The following is a 14,578-nucleotide window of genomic DNA, read 5'->3' on the forward strand; positions in this document are numbered from 1 at the left end:
TAACCAAAGCTACCTGGCTATCCCTCAACTGAAAGCTACCTGGCTATCCAAGCCACCAGTACCCCTCATCAGACAGTTACCTGGCTATCCCAGACCCCAGTACCCCCGTCCCAGGGTTTCTCCTAAGCAGGGAACACGGTTCCCCCCAGTAAGGGTAACCGTGTTTAGATATTGATCTAAATCGGATCGAAGAGACTACTCTATGGCCTACTCACCACAGCGCTACGCCTGTTTTCACCAGCACCACCACGTTGTTAAGTCGGGGCCTTGTTCCAGAGACTCAGCAGCACCTGTAGATAAAAATGAGATGGCCACTGGTCAGAAATAATCAGAGATGCTGTCGCAGACTTTAAATAAGTTAAGCCATAGTTAACCTCTACCACAACATATTGAAATAAATGGAGCTGAAAGAAAAACCCCATCTCTGGTGAACACGAGTTACTGCACCTACTGCCCCTTATTGGCCGAAATGTAATTTGCAATAATGTTTGTGGTGGGAGATATCCATCAATTGGCCTTTGGAAAAATGGGAAATTGTTGTTACAATAACCCGCATGGGTGTCATCACAATGATTGGATTCCAGCGATTTCCGGGGATTTTTACGTTTTCCTGGGACAGATATTCTAGATTTTGTGATTTTGTTATTTTTCAATATTTGCTGGAAGGTGATTGGGGTGGGTGGTGAAAATCATAGTCCCTATTTACAATAATACATTGTCTGGATTGAATTGTGGCATTTCCAGCTGCATAGTACAAAGCAACAGGTTAATCATATCCAGAACTCGGCATCATGTCGGGCTGTCAATACATACATAAACATTAGATTGGGAAAATGTATATTCCATTGTGAAAAAATAAACCATGTAGCTCTACTGCCGCTGTCTGGCTGCCACTGCATGACAGACATGAGTCATATGTCCCTTTCATTGATTGAAACTCAAATGTAGGACAAGCTTAAATGAGCAAAGATTTCAACAAAAAACATGTATTGATGCCAGACAGAGCACAGCCCCACCTTGTCCACAGAGAGAGTGATTTGCACTCCAGGCAATCTAAAAAACCCAGCGTGGAAATAGGCCTTCGTCAGATTTTGGTCAGTACAAACTATGGACGCAAAAGAAAAAAAAAAGATGTATAAATACATGGCCCAAATCTCGGAGAACCTGACTCATTTTATGGGCGCTTCTTTATTGACTTTTATTGAATGTCAGATAGTTTCTACTCATTCACACATCGAAAGTCACAGATTTAATCTGTATTTTAAGCATTCCATCCGTGCTACACCCACATCGGAGCTCGACTGGTCACACAGGTTAGGATCTGCTTTTACTCTGGTAGAGTAAAGACTATACACTTGGAACCAGCGATTGCAATGCGAAATTTCCATCCATTGCAGAAAATGTTTAATGTGACATATCCAATTAATTGCAAATTCTTAGCCAGCCAGGGCGGTGGTGTGAATGACCAATGGCCAATTTCCCACGATTCTACGCAGAAACAATACTAATTAATAGTCTTAGGTTTTCAAAGAGAGCCATGAAAGAAGGAATGTCCTTTCAAAAGGTTACCCAATATTGTTAAAAATTGGAAACGTAAATATTCTCTCCTTGAAAATCCTATGTTCAAAAGGAAGAGGAGGGCAAACAGAACCCTTGTATGTTATGTTTGCCTTTATTACTCATTTTCTGCATCCATCATTCTGTCATTTTGGTTTCCACCAATGTGTGAGCTGGTTTGTGTCAGATTTTAGGGCAGTATTGACAGCTCCATCTATACAGCACAGTTGGTATGCTTGGTATCCTTTTCATTTTAAAAGCCATCTATTTTAGAAGAACTGTAGGACTGTTTCAGCCTACGAGCTCACACAGAGCCACATCAGGGCAGGGCAGTGTAGCGTCAAAGCTTCCATAAATAGCTGTTATGCAACAGCTAGTTATAACACTAGTTATAAACTGAACACATTACTTACAATTATTGTAAGGAGCTCATGTTGTAGGGTTATCAATTAATCAACCATCAGCATTTCATCAGCAAGAGTTGAAGAGAACTAGTGATACAAACTTAATGATGCTGCTCGATCTTCTAAGGCAAGAGGGGCTTAAACAAGGTCTAGTGGACACTAGTACAGACTGGAACTTCAGATGGTCTTAATATAAATGTTTGAAAACCATATAAAAATGTGGATTTGGTTCAAAATCTTTATGCAATCAGGGTCATTGCCCTAGCTCAAACCTCAAGGCAGCAGCATACGAGAGTCTAGAAAGTGTGACTGTTGCTCATTGAGCAGTCTTCATTATGGTACACATCTTCAGCCATAAGGAACAGGGGCTTTTCATTTTGGTAAGAATAGAGTTAATGAAAATTGACTCGAGGAGTAATTGTCAGCTCAACATAATTGCTAACAAGTATGGATATGCATCTCTCCTTTCAAGCACAATTCGATACGCATTTTGATGCATGGGCTTCGGTAGGATACAGCAATTATACTTTTAGTTTGAAACAATATGGTGCCATACAAAAACATGATGTGATTTGGTTTGATATGAATGGATGCGATTCCATACACTAATATATCTTAGATTTAGGAATTCAGAACCTTTTTTCGTTCCTTCTGAAACTGTTCCTTCTGTACTGCACACATTGTAATGTAACGTAATGTAAAAATAAATATAAAGGTTTACTATATAACTAATATACAGCAATCAAAAAAACACTCAACATTTACTGATAAATTTGGCGAGTAAGCCTACTACCAACCGATAAAAATGTAAGTCACTTCGTATATTCAGGAAGTCAATGAGAGCTTTTAAAAAATGCTTATTAAAAAATGTGTCAAAATGGATCCTCAACCATCTCTAGCTTATTTCAGCAATGTCCTACGACTCCATATGCATATCTGGTGCTCCACTGAGAGACGCACTGTCAAAAGACAAGTCAAGTTGTGAACTATGCGTAACCGGATGACTGCACGATACTGTTGAGAACAGTAATGTTTCAGATCTGCCTTCTGTAACTGTGCTTTATAGAAAGGCCTTTACTTCTGGAACCGAACGTGGAGGTTCCGGCTCATTTCGTAGAAGCGCAGATGATTTGTAGATCAGTTGCTGGCTGTGTCACAGCTGGCCAGTTAGTCGCAGAGCGGTGATGAGATGCTCTTTGGGAGGAAGAGGACATTTTGGAAACTAGAAAAAGAAAATAAATGTTTCGGGAATAGACGATTCAAAACGTCAGAATCAAATGTCTGCCCGATACATATACGTATAGATCGGTTAGGGTCCAACGCTAGTCATCATGTTGACACAATAAAAGTAGGTTCATCCGTACAATCTAAACTGGATAATGTCTGTAACCTGGTTACTCTGCCTTACTGGCCTTGTTGTAAATGTAAATGTAGTCAATGAACACATTTTCTCTTTGTATCATATGGCGTTTCAATAAAACAAATTCCAAAGCAGCATTGATATTATTACATGAATTCATTCTGTGACTTCAACAACAACAATTAACTTATCACAACAACATGATGCAATTTATGTGGATATAGTGGTAATCCATGGGAAAGGGCCTAAAGGAGAACCACTCGTCTCACCAGTTAACAAGCAGTGCGATATATTGGACACTCCCTGATGTACGACTGTACTAGAGCTTGAGTCAGAGCATTAGTGCCTCTGAGAAACACAGGGCTTCAGTACATCTCACAGACCAAGCAGCCGTAGTCATCCGAGCTTTGTTGGTGTGTATTATCTTAACACAAACCAAATGAGTCAAACGCAATTGAGCCAGGCTCCCAGCCCAGGTCATGTGCCTTGCATTGTGCAAAGAGAAGAAACAAAACAGTCCTTGGGCTGCTGAGAAAACAACTGAACTGGTGTATCCATCTCATTTTCCACTGTCAAGTCTTCCCCGCTGACTCTAATTTTCCTCAACCCCTCCCCCATGCATTGGCACACACACACACACACACACACACACACACACACACACACACACACACACACACACACACACACACACACACACACACACACACACACACACACACACACACACACACACACACACACACGTCCCTGCATCCAAGTAGTCCAGGGAAACTATCTCTCCCGCTGACCTGCATACCCTTCTCTGCCATTTTCTCTTAATTTCCCTTGCTCATTTTACACTAACGCAGTCTCCCCCCCCCCACACAAACACACACACACACACACACACACACACACACACACACACACACAACCTTCCCCAATATTTCCCTGTTCAACCTCTCACCCTGTAAACTCCTCGGGCCATACAACAGGCTCACAGAATAAGGGGGGAGAAACTGTTACATGGGATAAGACCCATGCTGTCTTGGGCGTGGACAGTCCGAACCGTTGGAAGCATTTCAGGGTCACAGAGGGGGACTGCTGAAGGAAGCCAGCCCAGTGAGCCCCTGGGCCACGCCCCACAAATAGTGGTGTGGGGGCGCATGAATTACTCTAAACTATTACGCCACAAGCCGCATTCATTGCAAGCATTCAACCCAATTAATGAGACTACAAGCTCGATGCTGCCAAGGGTCATGCTTCGGCTGGCTAGAGGCAGTTGTGTGTAACAGAGATAGGTGGTGGGGTAATGCAACCTGAAGAACCAAGTTGCCATAGACTTCTACTTGAAAATGATAAATTGTTTACACAATCGTTTGCTTCAGAGAGCACACTTAGTCCTTGCCCTATATTTCTCAGGATTGTCGTGTCAATAGACCGACAGAAGCCTATACGTTTTATCGATGAAGCCACAAGAAGCTGTGGGCCATTTCAACTGTTATGTAAAAACATAGTATTTTAATATAGAGGCAATCGATATTACACAATGAAAGACAGCAGCAAAAGCATGGTTGGTTGCAAAGGCCAGCAATAAAATCATAAATGTTTAAATCTGGAAACCAAGCAAATTGCTAGTAGTGCATCATGTGTATAGTGTCAAACACACACATGGCAGATACAGAGAGGGTGAGACCATTGGCACCAAATGGTTTGGTGTGACACAAAGGCCTGATGCATAATTTTACTATCCCTGCACTGCTGCAGGCTAATGCTGAACGGGGTGACCAAAACAATTGCCAGCTACTCAGGAATTAGACAGACTGAGCTGTAGGATATTTGGTATTCACGCTCAGCAGTTGACACTACCTTGTTTGTAGATAATCTTGGATAAAAAGAGGAGCCATTTGAAGTCTTTGATTGCAAAGCAAAGTGTTATCCAATGCACTTGAGCTTATCAGCCTACACACCAATGCCAAAGCGAGGAAATAATAAAACAAAACACTCCCATTGATAGCAATAAAAAACATGCATACGTAGAGACGACATTCTGTTCCATGTATTCCATTCTATGTAGAGTGGTATACAATGTGCGATAGCGATGTGTAAGCTTTGTTTTAGAGTTATCTTACTACACTGTTGAAGATATGAAGATATGCCTTACTGAATAGTAAGACATATCTTCATCAATGTGCATGAGAAATGCATGGACTATTTTGGGCTCTGGGTTTTAGCTAACACTATCAATAATCCTCAACACTGTGGCGCAGCACAGAGATCCCATGACATAGTAGGAGCAACACAGACCCAGCCCTCAAGCTCTCATAGAGCACACCCTTAGTCTCGCTGAAAAAAAGAGGCCGCTGCCACAGTATGGGGTGGGCCTTCCACATTGTTCATACCATTTTAAAGAAAACCTTTTTTTAACCTTTTTTTTTGGATCGCTTTTATCGACACCGGCGAACACAAGCACAGCCGGAATGTGTGCGAGGTGAACATCGAAAAGCAGCAGATCTTGTGCTGGGAAAGATTTGTTTACATGAGGGGCTTAGACGGACCTGTTTGGAGTGTGGTCGAGGGGGATTATGGTCAAATTTAAAACATTTTCTGTAAAAATTCCTTCTTGTAGTAGTGTGGCTTTCAAGAATGCAATTAATGCATGCAGTGTGTCTACCCAGGCTGGGGAGGAATGCAGCAGTGCTCTCGGGGTCTAGTAAAGATCAAGGCATGGTGGGGGAGGGGAAAGCCAAGGCTGCACCATTCTTTCACCAGGACGAACTTGACCCCTGTGGGTCGCGTCCCACACATTACATGGCTGCGGTTGTCAGTTAATGCCAACTCAGGTCTCTGAATTTTTTTGCATGTGTAAACAGAAACCAAAAATTCTAAAAGAGGCCTGGTCGGTGATTGAGCTTCTTTGTACCATTTCTTAAAGCAGGCATATGAGTATCATGATATATAATAATGAAATAATAATGAAATATTGTTTGAGTATCCAATTAAGGTTCATTCAATGAATTGAAATATGCTCCATTTTAAGGGACAATCATTATTACACAACACAGTGTATAAAACAACTGTCTTGACGGGTAGCCGGTCTTACTTCCTCTCCACCGTGACTCTACGGCGCTCGCTGTGCAGCAGGCCCCCACCCCCTGCCTTCCGCTGGCCAGAGATGTAACCAGAGATTAGACAAGTGTGAAGCAGTGACCGATGAGCTACCGCGACAAAAAGGTTGGGAGGGAGTAGGGAAACTGTGTCAAAGGAGTCCGCTAGCTGTCAGACAGAGCATGTAACTGATTAGACAAAGAGCGGATCTGTGCCAACCCAGTACTATGGGCCAAAGGTACGCCGCGCAGTGTCAAAACGCCAAACCCAAAATCCTATGTGCACATGTTTCTCAGATGAGGCCAAAGTGATCCTAAGTGACGCAGATGAATGAATGACACCGAATTGGACGGAAATTGAGGGCCTTCGAATTATAACACTCATCTTCCGAGTTCCGGCACAGCCCCCAAATGATTCTCTACCGCATACGTTAACCACTACAGTGCATCCGCCTTCAGCAACCACTCCATTTTCTTCCTCAGACATTTCCTTCCCAGACGGGGCCTACTCTCGCAGGAGCGTGGCTACGTCAGGCCCACTGACTCATTCACATACGGAATTTCAATAGGACTCCACTCGCCTGGCCTTTCCCTCCTCTGCTTGTGAACACTGCCTCCGTCCCCCTCACGTCCCTTCCCCCACTCGTCCAATCCCACAGCACTGGCGAGCGCCGCTTACATAACTGTAATAGCCCGCATTTCTCACTCACAGTCTCTCACTGATTTAATGAGGCCCGATGATCGATGCGTTTTGTGTAGATAACTTTACCCTGCTATCTAATCAGTGACTGGACATTTTCTGGTGTCCACACACTCCATGTTCAATATACTAGGTGGGAAGGAAAGACTATCGAAACAGAGAAATACTATGAGAACTTTGTAGAGATCAGATCTAATCCATTGCCTCCCATAATTGGAATATGTACCATGACGATACCAGTGTGGGTTTCCAAGCAAAACCAGCACCATTTCAAGCACTGGGGATAAACATTGTGATACTGGTGTATTGCCTTAAGGATAAGCATGCAGGGAGGCTTCAGTGAAACACAATAGGTGTTGTATTTAGATGTTAGACTTCGGCAGTGCATTTTTAACGGAGAATGTAACGTTAGGAGCTGTGTTGACAGAATATGGACACACATCTAAGAAAGCAGAAGAAATAACCACCGGAAAACAAGATCTGGTAACATATTCAAAATTCACTCCAAAATCCACGATTCCTACCATTAGCAAGCACGGGAATTTCAATTTTCATGGCAACTAATATGCAACAGTCTTCTATCAGCTTCTATCTATCTATCAGATGATAGACATTTTTGCCTTCAAGTTTGTACAACCCTGCTGGGACATTGCTCGACCAAATTGCAAATGCGTAGTAGCCTCTCAGTTTAAGTGTTCAAGTTCTCCAAGGCGAGTTGTCAACAGGCTTTGACCGAAACACATCAAGCACATATTTCTTTTCAACGAAAGCTTTGTGTGGCTCTATATTTTAGTTTTCTTTCACTCAGAGGCCCAACTTCAACATACTTAGAGATAATGATGTTTTTGAAAAACGACAAAATGCCACTGACTGGTGCACTCCTGCTAGAGTGTGCACCAGTGCACTAGATCTTCGCAACACACAAAATATAATCTTTAAACCAAGGAATATCTTCACAAAGTCTGTTTGCTAGTGGGTTTGTTGTGGGTTGTTGCCTACCAATAACATGAATGAGTTGTAGCCATCCCTCCGTAGTATCTTTACTAATACTTTTGGATAGAGCACTCCCCAAATAGGAAACTCCTACAAAAAGAGGTAGCTGGGAGGGGTTTCCAATAGGACCGACCAGGAAAGATATGAAACAAAACAGGCAAGGTTCCTCAACATTTTGTATCTGTGAGCTTCCACATAAGCATAGCTTATGTGGAATACATAACTGCAAGTAAACATGAATAAAATAAAACACAGGTTTCTGAAGTCTGGGCTCCACTGGCGGGGAGCAGAAGATTCTTCCTAATACCTATCAATCACATTGTCTCCATAAACGGATCATCCCTAAAAAACGTATTACGTGTGGCGATGTATATTCCAAGTTATATTTAGCGCTATTGTGCACAAATAGGAGTTTTTTTTTTTTTTTTCAATTGTGAAATATTTTTATTTTGTTCAATGTTAGAGATTGAGTGATTTGACTGAACGGGTGATTACAGGGGGGCGAGAGGCAGCAGTATTCCTAGCATTACTAGCTTGCTTGCTTGCTAAGCTAAAACAGTTTTCAATAAATATATAGCATTCATTTATATTATTCCATTACTGGCCGGGCAACATATAAACACATTTCTAATGTTTTGCAGAGCCAATAACATTGCTTGCTGGTAGGACTGCATGAGACTGGCGCTCCATATTTGAGGTAAACGGAGGGACCTGGCCAGCTGGAGGATGACAGCCACTTAAAATACGCAGTTCCGTGCCACAATACTACAAACACGAAGAGCTGGGAAACATTTACTCACAAAGACTTCAAAAGCCCTTCTACAAGCCCTGCAAAGCACAGTGGACTGGAGGATGCTTTTGATTTGTACAACATTTTATTGATAATGCCTATTGATACTAATGTGTTAGTGGATAGAATGTTTTGCCCATTATCAATTTCAACTTTTTAAAATGTCACCAGGTTGATATTTTTATTCTACCGTGAGAACTACGAGCAGTGCACATATCCCTAGTAGGCATCATGACCTAGATTAAAATGGCATCTGTAAAAGCAAAGCAAAACAGCCTTGCTCTGAAGTGTATCCAACTAGCAGTTGGTGACTATTTAAAATATACCGGGAAACGTTGCCAGAAATAACAGACAACACAACAAAAAAAGTATGAATGGACAAAAGGAATACTTGTATCCACCATCCTGCTATGTTGTATATTGAAATGTTGTACATCACAATAACCATGATACGAGTTGCTTTGATGGCTTGTGTGAATGTAAGGCCACAGCTAGAAAAGGCTACTTACCGACATATGTACTTACGAAGTCAATTTACTAGTTAATATAATGTTGGTATAATGGCCTTTAAACAACTAAAATCAAATATCTAAAAAGTAAAATCAAGCTTTCGTAAGTATTCAAATAAAGTCTTTCTGTTCTAATAATCCATTATAATTATTCTCTGTGAGTAGTCCAGAAAACGTGACGGTGGACTGTGTACGATGGATTTCCTTAAGTTTACAAGTTACTTTCTAGATTATAGATGGTCAAGTTTAGGTGTGGTTTCATACATGAGGTCATACGCGAAGACATGGTGTACTTTGAATAGGTTTGAAATTATTAGGTCAATGTCAAAGTTTGAAATTCTTAAATTGGACGTGCATCTATAAAAATATCTTACAATCTGGTATACTATTGGAAAGGGTTGGGTGGGTGGAGGGAATGGTTAAGGGTGTTTACAAAAGCCATGCACGTCCAGCTGGTGTATTTAATATCTCCCGACTAGAACATTATGTCAATGAGTTGATTTACAAGGTTGGCAAGTGAGTCGTCCGTGCACGCGCGCTCGTGTGATTGCTGACTGCCCCTCCCCCACGACCATGGATTTGAAACGCCAGTTGCATGGCACACTTGTAAGCTTTGATTCATGTTGTGATACACCAGTGTTCAGTTTAACTACATTATAATGGAAAAACACCACGGGAAATTGGCAAAGCTAGAAGAAATAGCTAAAATAAACATCCAAGTTATGAGATTGTTTTACTTATATTTCAGGGGATATAATGTCCCTGGCATGTCATTGGTTACAGTTTAACTTATGATACAGGTATTATTTATTTCAAATATTTTTTTATGTATCCGTTTGTCAACTAACAAAAAAGTTTTGAAAAAGAACACGCTCGCAAACACACATACTAACTGCCACGCGCATACAGGCATCCACGCACTGTGCGCGCGCACTCGCGCGCTGAGGTTGCCCATCCCCCACCACAAGAGAAAACATCAAAATAAACGTTCAAAACAGCCAATCAGCCGGCCTACATTATCAATATGAAGTAATCTGTAATTACTGTCACAGGTAGTACTATTTATAATCGCGATAACAATGTAAAAATATAAAAAAACACTTACCGGAGGTTCCAAATCACACAAGGGCTGCCTTCTCTTGTGTGCTCCTAATATGGAATCTCCTCCACCGTTGTTTTCCACCAGTAAATTTAACCTCAAAAATACGTTATAATGGCCCGCTGACCCCGCGATCTACTGCGTTAACTCCCAAGTTAACGCTGTGTTTTGAAAACGCCGGCCTATAATTGAGTAAATCCCGTTAAAATGGAAGTAGATGCACAGTTGGGATAGATTGTAAGGTTGCTCGCTAGTAGAGAAAGAGCCAAACGGTTCAGTAGCAGCCAACGGCTTCAGACTGAAACACAGAGAAGCTGACCCGCCAGGCGAAAATGAGGTAGGCCTGGGCAATTCTCGCTGCAGCTCTCATAGCTAAGGGAAAGACACTAGTCACATAAACATCAAATGGGTGTCGCAGTATGAAAAAAGAGAACGGCTCTGGTAGACTGTAACGCTTGAAAAAACTGCCCACATTGTTATTATTGCTCACATTTAAATTATATTTAATGCAATTCTGCATTATCCATCGATATTTTGTAAATACGTTTTATTGTTGCATGTTTTATGGCAACAGCAAACAAAGCAGAGTAGTGGTGCCAGGTGTGTGTGTGTGTGTGTGTGTGTGTGTGTGTGTGTGTGTGTGTGTGTGTGTGTGTGTGTGTGTGTGTTATAACTGTACTAATGGCAATTGATTCACTTTTACTAATTCTGTTATGATGTCTCACTGAAATACCTTTAGCTACTACTATTTTGCCTCCTTTTATGTGTCATTTAGACATTTTACTGTTTTGTTTTTTGGGGATTTGCTTTCATTATTATTTCTCATGATCTGCTCATAATGATGCTCACAACTTCAGTCATTATTTTAAAGAAAGTGGTTCATCAAATCACATCACAACACATTCTCTCATTAAAAAGGACCAGGAAGAAGAAGAAGAATCTTATGTTACATGGCTTTGATGAATACTCAATCATGTTGAAATCATCAATGTCCTTATTGTGTGGCACTAAACATGACCAGTGATTTTGTGAAAGCAATAAAATGAATATTGTGAATCTGTTACAAAAAAGCATACTTGGAAAAGCAAAACAGATTTTATTTAGCAGATTTGTATGGATTGTGTTATTCCACCAGAGTATAATTCAGTCCAGAATAGTTTCTTCTACAATCCTAAATTCCTCCAAACAGGCAGGAATTACATACCAACCAATCATAACTCTGTTGAGGCCTGCTCCGATTTGAAAGTAAGCAGATGGCAGTGACATAACATCCTCCTGGACTCCCAGCACCAATGAAATCATTGAATTACTTAATCCTGCCCACTATTGTCCCGCCCTCTTCTAGTGTTTTATGACTGGGAGTGCCGCTCTGCATTGCCTTTAAGGGATAAAGGCTGAATCTATTTTTACAAGGATCATTCCAATCATTGTTGGAGTGTGTAAACACTCTGCTACTATATATATATACAATGTCCAGTGAGTCAACATTTAACACCAGACCAACTTCAAACAAGGACCTGAAAGATTAAGACCTGTCTCTTTGGTTTGAGTGTTTTCTCTTTGTGTGATTACTTTTACCAGTGAGCACAATGGAGATATGTCTGGTTGGGTTACACTAACACATGAAGGAATGTCACTCATGGATAAAACCCAATGACCTACAACCAATGACCTAAGAACTAACACACTCCCAACTGGGCAAGTTCACTTCACGTCATTATTCAAAAGGTTTACTTCTTTTTTTTTTCCGAAGGGGCCAATAAACGTACAATGTCATAGATTTAAGTCCCTTCCCACTAAGCTACTACTGATTGACTGAGCCATGCTTTTAATATGCATACTTCATTAGGACATAAGATAGGATGATACATCATGACCTTTACAGCACAGTGTACTCCTGAATTGCCCAAGGAGGCAACGTCAACGAGAAGTTTAATTCTCATAATTAATTCATAATATATATTTTTTTTTTTTCAAGTGAAAGGGGCAATCATCACCACACACAAAACATGAGTGGCATTTCGAAACAGCCTACAGAAGTAGCATTTGGGAGAGTCTAGTGCTCTACTGTATGTGATGTCTGCTTTGGAATAAGCCACTCATGGGTTTGGCTTCCAGTGCAAACTTGAAGGATTGCAGAAGAACTGGCTGTGACAGCCGTGTTTGTGGTATAGGCTGCACCTGACAAAGCCATGGCATACAGGAGAAACTAGAGAGTGACACAGGCTGACATGGAGTATATGTGTGTGGGTGTGTCTGTGTGTGTGTGTGGGGGGGGGGTTAAAAGATAATAACGTGCTAGGAGTGGGCGGAGAAAGTGTCTAAGAACAGATTTTACTACTCAAACGCTGGAAAAGGAAGGTGTAGTAGTGCATAGCAAGAATGGACATTACATTACCAAAGGGTTTTTCTTGTTAATGATGAGAGCAAAATGGCCTCCACCTCCTACGGCAGAACAGTGGGCCTACACCCACCTCATTGCGCACACACACACACACACACACACACACACACACACACACACACACACACACACACACACACACACACACACATTTTCTTACTTACTTACCGTTTCTGTCTCCTATCCCCATTCCTGCCACACCTCTGACCTTTGTGTGTTGACCCCTGAGAAGCAACCATCCCCCTCATTGATCCCCCACATACACCTCCCCCCACCAACCCCCCCCCCCCCCCCCCCCCACACACACACACACCTTACACATGCTTCCTCCAGCCTCCATACACACACACACACACACACACACACTTCCTTTTAGCCGTGTATTCTGCCCCTCCCCCATCCTCCCCCTCTTAGTATTTAGTTCAGTTAAAATTTCCCTCGCCCTCCCCCTCTCTCTGTTGCTCAACTGCTCTTGGCTGCGCCTATCGCTCTATTCCCCTCCTCCTCCACCCCCCCCACCCCACCCCCCCAACCCCCCACCCCACCCCACCCCCCTCCCTCCAAAGTGCAAAACAGGACGTGGCGTTTCCTTTCAACTGCGAGTCCTCATGTTATCTTGTCTGTTGTCTATTTCAGGTCCCACCACGGCTGGGCATCACGAGACCCACAACACGTCACCACGTCTGTTCCTGTATGGGCTTATTGGTTTTGTAATCTACAAGGAATGTTGAAATAGTAATGCCAGAGTAACAAACCCTATTAAATATATTCATTAAGAATGCAATCGTGTTGAAACCTTTCTTGAACTTGATTTTCTAGTATCAATTGTATCTATCAGCAAGTATTCTGTTTCCATACGATGAAGATCACGTTATTGTCTGATTCTAACTGAAAATTGCCCTCTGGGACAAAGTGCCATAGAAAGACAATCCGAAAGACATTCATAAAGTGTGTCTAGTTTATACAACATAAAATGCCATTCAATCATTAAAACAAAGGATACTGTATGCAAAAGTATTTAGACCTCCCCTGCCTGGCACAGGAAAACACAACATTATGCAGGAGTCCAAGATAAGTAAAAACCTAGTGTTATGCTCCAAAATCAGCCTGTTTAGTACGTCGTCAATGGGCTGGTGGCCTAACAAAGCCTGGCGCCGTGCTACATCTTCATATGGCTCGATGCGTGAACCATGCGAGAGCTATAATTTAACCCTCGCCGCGTGGACCGGAATAGCATAGAGGGCTGTGAGGATGAGCCATTAAATAATTCAGCTTGGATAGATGGAGAACATGCATCTTTGTCTGTGACACAAAGAGAGATGAAATTTGTGAGAGTGTGAGAGATAGAGTGAGACGGTAGAATATAATACTGTGTGTGTGTGTATGTGTGTGGTTCTATGTGTGTGTGTGTGTGTGTGTGTGTGTGTGAGACGAGTGTGCTCATGTGTGTGTGTCTGTATGAGTTTGTTCGACATTGATGCAGCCATCCTCTGCTAACGTACCACTCACAGATATGGACTGGAGATCCAAAATACAGAGGCACAGGAGGGGCTCCATTTAGGTGAGACAGCGTGGTTAAAGACCTTGTTGTGTGACACACTAACAGCTTCAAAGTTGCAATCCTGTGAGATAGTCAAAAGCACAATGGCTTGGTAGGATTGTGTAATGCATAG

At 42.0% G+C, this 14,578-nt stretch overlaps 1 protein-coding gene across 1 annotated transcript in view; it reads right to left on the reverse strand.

Annotated features, from left to right (window-relative positions):
• The window catches only part of tbl1xr1a (TBL1X/Y related 1a), a 31,933-nt gene extending 21,025 nt beyond the window's left edge, over positions 1-10,908 (reverse strand). The window contains 2 exon segments of the mRNA XM_084473409.1: positions 216-290; positions 10,508-10,908. The gene's annotated coding sequence lies outside the window, so the exon portion shown is untranslated.
• Positions 10,909-14,578: the final 3,670 nt, after the last annotated feature.

Source organism: Micromesistius poutassou (genome assembly GCF_964030765.1).
Source record: "Micromesistius poutassou genome assembly, chromosome: 9".
In the NCBI taxonomy this organism is placed as follows: Eukaryota; Metazoa; Chordata; class Actinopteri; order Gadiformes; family Gadidae; genus Micromesistius; species Micromesistius poutassou.